General features: G+C 47.2%; 1 protein-coding gene across 1 annotated transcript in view; it reads left to right on the top strand.

Moving 5' to 3' along the window:
* Window positions 1-322: 322 nt before the first annotated feature.
* The window catches only part of KDM6B (lysine demethylase 6B), a 103,600-nt gene continuing 95,257 nt past the window's right edge, over window positions 323-8,665 (top strand). The window contains exon 1 of the mRNA XM_066593824.1: window positions 323-390. The gene's annotated coding sequence lies outside the window, so the exon portion shown is untranslated. The remainder of the gene's footprint in view (window positions 391-8,665) is intronic.

Genomic DNA, 8,665 nt, shown 5'->3' with positions numbered 1-8,665 from the left:
GCTACTGGCACCAGACAGTTTCCCCCCTTCCACATGCGCAGATATATATGTATCCTATCTGTGTTCATAAGGGTGTAAATAAAGATGTGTGTGGTGATCTGAATCCACAAACTGCCAGAGCCCAGGACAGGAAGTGTTGCCATAGGGATGCAGAACCTGCAGTATGTTGCTGACATTCACCAGCAGGTAACCCGACCTCTGTAGCAAAATTATAGCAGAGAGCAGAACGCAACAAACCCGTATGTGTGAACCTGCCTGCAGGTGAGGCTTGGCTCCGCCCCCTGCGCCACTTCTGATCCTTCACCATCCTTTTCTGTTGCAGTCCCTGGATCAGAAGAATGCGGTGAAGCCTCGACCTCCATGTGTGCCGAGCCAGGACACTGCGGGACTGTAAGTACCAGATGCGGCTGCAACGCCATTACACGTTTTTATCATTGTTTTCCCTATTTTATCATTTATTGTTGTCTCATGACAGACCATTACCCCCGCCTGTCTGCCAGGTAGGGTGGCCACCTTGGTCGTCAGCAAATACCGACCCATGTAAAATGGGGTGCAGCGGCTTATCACGACGTCACATTTTACGTCTCTGTAGCCCCACTAGTAATAGTGCCCCCTCTTAGTGGCCGCAGTGGTCATATGGCGCCCCCACAGTAATAGTGCCCCCCCTTAGTGGCCGCAGTGGTCATATGGCGCCCCCATAGTAATAGTGCCCCCTCTTAGTGGCCGCAGTGGTCATATGGCGCCCCCATAGTAATAGTGCCCCCTCTTAGTGGCCGCAGTGGTCATATGGCGCCCCCATAGTAATAGCGCACCCCTTTAGTGGCCCAAATAGCAATAGTGGCCCAAATAATAATGGTGTGGCCCCAATAGTAATAGTTTCCCCAGTGGTATAAGTGCAGCCCCTTAAATGCCCCCTGTAGTAATAGTATTCCTAGTGGTAATAGTGCGCCCCTTAATGGCCACAATAGTAACAGTTTCCCCTGTGGTAACAGTGTTCCCTCCTAATGGCCCCAATAATACTAGTTCCTCAAGTGGTAATAGTGCACCCCCTTAACGGCCTCAATAGTAATACTTCTGCCAGTGATAATAGTGCAACACCTTTATGGTCCCTAGAGTAATAGTTCCTTCAGTGGTAATAGTGCGCCCCCTTAATTGCCCCAATACTAATAGTTTCCCCAGTGGTAATGGTGCGCCCTGTTAATGGCCCTGATAGTAATAGTTCCGAAGTGGTAATTGTGCGCTCCTTAATGGCCCCAATAGTAATAGTACCCCAGTGGTAATTGTGCGCCCCTTAATGGCCCCAATAGTAATAGTACCCCAGTGGTAATTGTGCGCCCCTTAATGGCCCCAATAGTAATAGTACCCCAGTGGTAATTGTGCGCCCCTTAATGGCCCCAATAGTAATAGTACCCCAGTGGTAATTGTGCGCCCCTTAATGGCCCCAATACTAATAGTTCCCCCAGTGGTAATAGTGCGGCCCCTTGATAGCTCTAATAGTAATAGTTCCCCCAGTGGTAATAGTTCGCCCCCATAATGGCCCCAATAGTAATACTTCCCCCTGTGGTAATAGTGCGCCCTGTTGACGGCCATGATACTAATAGTTCCCAAGTGGTAATAGTGCACCACCTTAATGGCCCCAATAGTAATAGTTCCCCCAAATGGTAATAGTGCGCCCCCATAATGGCCCCAATAGTAATAGTTCCCCCAGTGGTATTAGTGCGCCCTGTTAATGGCCACGATAGTAATAGTTCCCAAGTGGTAATAGTGCATCCCTTTAATAGCCCCAATACTAATAGTTCCTACAGTGGTAACAGTGCACCGCCTTTAATGGCCTCGATAGTAATAGTTCCCCCAGTGGTAATAGTACGCCTTGTTAATGGCCCCAATAGTAATAGTTCCCCTATTGGTAATATTGCACCCTTTTAATAGTCCCAATAGTAATAGTTCCTCCAGTGGTAATAGTGCAGCCCCTTGATGGCCCCAATAGTAATAGTTCCCCCAGTGGTAATAATACATCCTATTAATGGCCGTGATAGTAATAGTTCCCAAGTAATAATAATGCATCCCCTTAACAGCCCCAATAGTAATAGTTCCTCCAGTGGTAATAGTGCACCCTGTTAATGGCCCCAATAGTAACACTTACCCCAGTGGCAATAGTGCACCCCCTTAATAGCCCCAATAGTAATAGTTCCCCCAGTGGTAATAGTGCAGCCCCTTGATGGCCCCAATAGTAATAGTTCCCCCAGTGGTAATAATACATCCTATTAATGGCCGTGATAGTAATAGTTCCCAAGTAATAATAATGCATCCCCTTAACAGCCCCAATAGTAATAGTTCCCCCAGTGGTAATAGTGCAGCCCCTTGATGGCCCCAATAGTAATAGTTCCCCCAGTGGTAATAGTGTGCCCTCTTAATGGCTGCAATCGTAATAGTTCCCAAGTGGTAATAATTGTGCATCCCCTTAATGGCCCCAATAGTAATAGTTCCTCCAGTGGTAATAATGTGCCCTGGTAATGCCCCCAATGGTAATAGCTCCCAAAATTGTCATAGTGCATCCGCTTAATGGCCCAATAGTACTAGTTCCTTCGGTGGTAATAGAGCGCCCCTTAATGACCCCAATAGTAATAGTTCCTCCAGTGGTAATAGTACATCCCCTTTCTGGCCCCAATAGTAATAGTTCCTCTAGTGGTAAAAGTGCGTAACTTCAATGGCCACAATAGTAATAGTTCCTACAGTGGTAATAGTGCGTCCCCTTTCTGGCCCCTATAGTAATAGTTACTGAAGTAGTAATAGTGCGCCCCCTAATGGTCCCAATAGTAATAGTTCTCTCTGTGGTAATAGTGCGCCTCCTTAATTGCCCCAATACTAATAGTTGCCTCAGTGGTAATAGTGCACCCTTTTATTAGCCCCAATAGTAATAGTTCCCCTAGTGGTAATAGTGCACCCCTTAATGGCCCCAATAGTAATATTTCCCTCAGTGGTAATAGTGCACCACCTTAAGGGCCCGTATAGTAATAGTTCCCTAAGTGGTAATAGTGCGCCCCCTTTATTCCACGAATACTAATAGTTCCCCCAGTGGTAATAGTGCACCCTCTTAATGGCCCCAATAGTAATAGTTACCCCAGTGGAATTAGTGCACCCCCTTAATTGCCCCCATACTAATAGTTCCCCCAGTGGTAATAGTGCTCCCCCTTAATGGCCCCGATAGTAATAATTCACCCAATGGTAATATTGCGCTACCTTATTGGCCCTGATAGTAATAGTTCCTCCGGTGGTGATAGTGCAGCCCTTAATGGCCCCGATACTAGTAGTTCTTTTACTGGGAATAATGCGGCCCCTTAATGGCACCAATGGCACCAATAGTTCCCCCAGTGGTAATAGTGCTCCCCCTTAATGGCCCCGATAGTAATAATTCACCCAATGGTAATATTGCGCTACCTTATTGGCCCTGATAGTAATAGTTCCTCCGGTGGTGATAGTGCAGCCCTTAATGGCCCCGATACTAGTAGTTCTTTTACTGGGAATAATGCGGCCCCTTAATGGCACCAATAGTAATAGTTCCCCTAGTGGTAATAGTGTGCCACCTTAATGACCGAGATACTAATAGTTCATCCAGTGGTACTAGTGCGTCCCCTTTCTGGCCTCAATAGTAATAGTTCTCCCAGCAGTAATAGTGCGCCCCCTTAATGGCCCCAATAGTAATATGTTCTCCCAGTGGTAATAGTGCGCCCCCTTAATTGCCCGACTAGTAGTAGTTCCCCCAGTGGTAATAGTGCGCCCCCTTAATTGCCCGAATAGTAGTAGTTCCCCCAGTGGTAATAGTGCGCCCCCCTTACTTACCCCAATAGTAATAGTTCCATCAGCGGTAATACTGCACCCTGTAAATGACCGCGATAATAATAGTTCCCAAGTGGTAGTTGTGCTTACCCTTAATGGCTCTAATAGTAATAGTTCCCCCAGTGGTAATAATGCGGCCCCTTTAATGGCTCTAATAGTAATAGTTCCCCCAGTGGTAATAATGCGGCCCCCTTAATGGCCCCAAAAGTAAAAGTTCCCCCAGTGGTAATAGTGCGCACCCTTAATGGCCCCAATAGTAATAGTACCCAAGTGGTAATAGTGTTCCACCTTAATGGCCCCGATAGTAATAGTACCCCAGTGGTAATAGTGCGCCCCCTTAATGGCCCCAATAGTAATAGTTCTCCTAGTGGTAATAGTGCGCCCCCTTAATGGCCCCAATAGTAATAGTTACCCCCTTAATGGCCCCAATAGTAATTGTTCCCCCTGTGGTAATAGTATGCCCTGTTAATGGCCGCAATACTAAGAGTTCCCAAGTGGTAATAGTGCGCCCCCTTAATGGCCCAAATAGTAATAGTTACCCCCTTAATGGCCCCAATAGTAATTGTTCCCCCTGTGGTAATAGTATGCCCTGTTAATGGCCGCAATACTAAGAGTTCCCAAGTGGTAATAGTGCATCCCCTAATGGCCCCAAGAGTAATAGTTCCTCCAATGGTAATTGTGTGCCCTATTAATGGCGCCAATGGTAATAGTTCCCTCAGTGGTAATAGTGCACCCTGTTAATGGCTGCAATAGTAATAGTAGTAGTGCACCCTCTTAATGGCCCCAATAGCAATAGATCTTCCAAAGGTAATAGTGCAGCCCCTTTATTGCCCCTGATAGAAATAGTTCCCCCAGTGGTAATAGTGCGCGCCCCTAATTGCCCCGATTTTAATAGTTCCCCCTGTGGTAATAGTGCGCCCCCATTAAGACCCCAATAGTATTAGTTACCCCAGTGGTAACAGTACGCCCCCATAATGGCTCCAATAGTAATAGTTCCCCCAGTGGTAATAGTTCCTCCAGTGGTAAGAGTGCGCCCTGTTAATGGTCGCAATAGTAATAGTTCCCAAGTGGTAATAATGCATTCCCTTAATGGCCCCAATAGTGATAGTTCCCCCAGTGGTAACAGTGCGCCCCCTTAATCGCCCCAGTAGCAATAGTTACACCAGTGGTAATAGTTCTTCCAGTGGTAAGAGTGCGCCCTCTTAATGGCCCCAAAAGTAATAGTTCCCCCTGTGGTAATAGTGCGCCCTGTTTATGGCTGCAATCGTAATAGTTCCCAAGTGGTAATACTGCATCCCATTAAAGGCCTCAATAATAATAGTTCCTCCAGTGGTAATAGTGTGCCCTGTTAATGGCTCCAATAGTAATAGTTCCCAAAATAGTAATAGTGCATCCCCTAAATGGCCCAAATAGTAGTAGTTCCTCAGTGGTAATAGTTGACTCGCTTAATGGCCCCAATATCAATAGTTCCCCCAGTGGTAATGGTGCAGCCCCTTAATAGCCCTGATAGTAAAAGTTCCCCCAGTGGTATCAGAGCGCCCTCCTAATGACCCCAATAGTAATAGTTTCCCCAGTGGTAATAGTGCGCCCTGTTAATGGTCCCAATACTAATAGTTCCCAAGTAGTAATAGTGCACCCCCTTAATGGCCCCAATACTAATAGTTCCCAAGTAGTAATAGTGCACCCCCTTAATGGCCCCAATACTAATAGTTCCCAAGTAGTAATAGTGCACCCCCTTAATGGCCCCAATACTAATAGTTCCCAAGTAGTAATAGTGCACCCCCTTAATGGCCCCAATACTAATAGTTCCCAAGTAGTAATAGTGCACCCCCTTAATGGCCCCAATACTAATAGTTCCCAAGTAGTAATAGTGCACCCCCTTAATGGCCCCATTAGTAATAGTTCCTCGAGTGCTAATAATGCGCTACCTTAATGGCCCGATAGTAATAGTTCCCTCAGTAATAATAGTGCGGCCCCTTAATAGCCCCAATAGTAATAGTTCCTTCAGTGGTAACAGTGTGCCCCCTTAATTGCCCCGATCGAAATAGTTCCCCTATTGGTAATAGTGCGGCCCCTGTAATAGCCCCAATAGTAATAGTTCCTCCAGTGGTAATAGTGCAGCCCCTTAATAGCCCCAATAGTAATAGTACCCCAGTGGTAATGGAGCTACTTTGGTGAGTAAACTACTTGTGGCCATGATTGCTGCGAGCCGGACTCACAGGGAACGATTACTTTTTACCAGCCATTAAAATCCCCACCAATCCCATGAACGGGGGTTGGGTGCATCTAGGGATTAATGCAGTGGTGATTGCGCATCAGCTCCACCGCTCCATCCATTCCTATGGAGTCACCAGAGTTCAGGCATTGGGCTATCTCCGGGTGTCTGACCGATATGGATGGAGCAGCAGCATGCATCTGTGACTGCTGCACCGTTCATTCCTGGATGCACTGGACCCCATTGTTGGGATTGGTGGGGTCCCAGTGATCAGACCCCTAAAACTATCCTCTCCTCTGTTCTGTAGACAGGGGACAACTGGATAACTGTAGGATAATATTACCCTTTAAGAGTTGATGAACAATTACTATAGATCATTCCAAGGATACCTTGTTGTCTAAGGATGGGTAGGACAAGGTGATGATGGGCGCTGGATCCCGGGGGACAGTTCAGGGTTGGATGACTACAGTCACATGATATGATGTGTGTCGTCATTGGTCTGTGATATCCTGTGTTTTTCAATGGCTTGATTCTGAGTGACGCTCCGATTGCTTAGTCCTACCTAAGGTGTCGATCACTTCTGACTTTCATCACCGTCTTCAGGCGTGAAAACTTGTACACAATTTACCAAAACTTTGAGAAATTCAGAAAATGTTCAATGTGGCGTCATGACCACCGAAGCGGGATATGTATAAATGGAGGCATCTGAGGTAGGACATGGGAGCATCAAAGGCAGGCAGTTATAGGGGCTTCTAAATCAAGGACTTATGGAGGTATCTGGGGAGGTACATGTAGGGGGGTCAGATGCAGGAACTTGTGGAGACATCCAATGGAGTTACAGGGGTGTGAGCTATAGGGAAATCTGCAGTAGGCACTGATAGAGGCATTAAAGTAGGCATCTGCTTGCATATGGGGCAGTCCCTAATGGCAGAGGGGTCTGTAGAGAAGAACGGAGGGATCTGGAGAGGAACGGAGGGATCTGGAGAGGAACGGAGGGATCTGGAGAGGGACGGAGGGATCTGGAGAGGGACGGAGGGATCTGGAGAGGGACGGAGGGATCTGGAGAGGGACGGAGGGATCTGGAGAGGGACGGAGGGATCAGGAGATGAGCGGGTCTGGAGAAGGATAGAGGGGTTGGTGGAGAATAGATGGGTCTGAAGGGGCACAAAGGGGTTTAGAGAGGAGCACAGGGGTCTGGAGAAGGACAGAGGGGTTGGTGGAGGATAGATGGGTCTGGAGAAGCACAAAAGGGTTTAGAGAGCAACACAGGGGTCTGGGGGGGGGGGGCACAGAGGGGACTGGAGGAGAACACAGGAGTTTTATGGAGGGCAGAGGGGTCTAGTTAGGAACAAAGCGGTCTAGAGAGACAGAGGGGTCAGCAGGATGGGTCATTAATTGTGTAGTCCCATAAAATCCCTTTTAGGATGATCCTACAGATTAGATGTATAGCGGCTAAACCCGCTGATTTCGGAGGACCAGTTGATCATTTAATGTCTATGGAACCCTCCTGAATCCCCCCAGATGTCGGAGGACATAAGGATCGGACAGTTGAATTTCAGCTTTTGTTCTCAGGAGTTAAGCCGCTGCCAGCAGTGCCATGAGGGGGCAGAGATGCCTGGCAGCAGCATCCTACATGTAAGAGACATGTATGACTGCATATAGGAGCCTGGCAGCAGCATCCTACATATAAGACACATGTATGACTATATAGGGACCTGGCAGCGGCATCCTTTTATATAAAGCACGTATTTGACTGTATATAGGGGCCTGGCAGTGGCATTCTACATATACGGCACATGTATTACTGTATATAGGGGCCTGGCAGCGGCATCCTTTATATATGGCACATTCATGACTGTATATAGGGTCCTGGCAGCGGCACTCTAGATATAAAGCACATGTATGACTGTATATAGGGGCCTGGCAGCGGTATCCTTTATATATGGCACATTCATGACTGTATATAGGGTCCTGGCAGCAGCACTCTACATATAAAGCACATGTATGACTGTATATAGGGACCTGGCAGCAGCATCCTACATATAAGTCACATGTATGACTGTATTTAGGGACCTGGCAGCAGCATCCTACATATAAGGCACATGTATGACTGTATTTAGGGACCTGGCAGCAGCATCCTACATATAAGGCACATGTATGACTGTATATAGGGACCTGGCAGCAGCATCCTACATATAAGGCACATGTATGACTGTATATAGGGGCCTGGCAGCGGCATCCTTTATATATGGCACATTCATGACTGTATATAGGGTCCTGGCAGCGGCTCTCTACATATAAAGCACATGTATGACTGTATATAGGGGCCTGGCAGCGGCATCCTTTATATATGTCACATTCATGACTGTATGTGGCAGCAGTCCTGGCAGCGGCACCCTACATATACGGCACATGTATGACTGTATTTAGGGACCTGGCAGCAGCATCCTACATATAAGGCACATGTATGACTGTATATAGGGACCTGGCAGCAGCATCCTACATATAAGGCACATGTATGACTGTATATAGAGGCCTGGCAGCAGCATCCTACATATAAGGCACATGTATGACTGTATATAGGGGCCTGGCAGCAGCACCCTACATATACGG

Source organism: Eleutherodactylus coqui, chromosome 2 (assembly GCF_035609145.1).
Source record: "Eleutherodactylus coqui strain aEleCoq1 chromosome 2, aEleCoq1.hap1, whole genome shotgun sequence".
NCBI lineage: Eukaryota > Metazoa > Chordata > Amphibia > Anura > Eleutherodactylidae > Eleutherodactylus > Eleutherodactylus coqui.
This window is presented reverse-complemented; position numbering and strand designations above follow the sequence as displayed.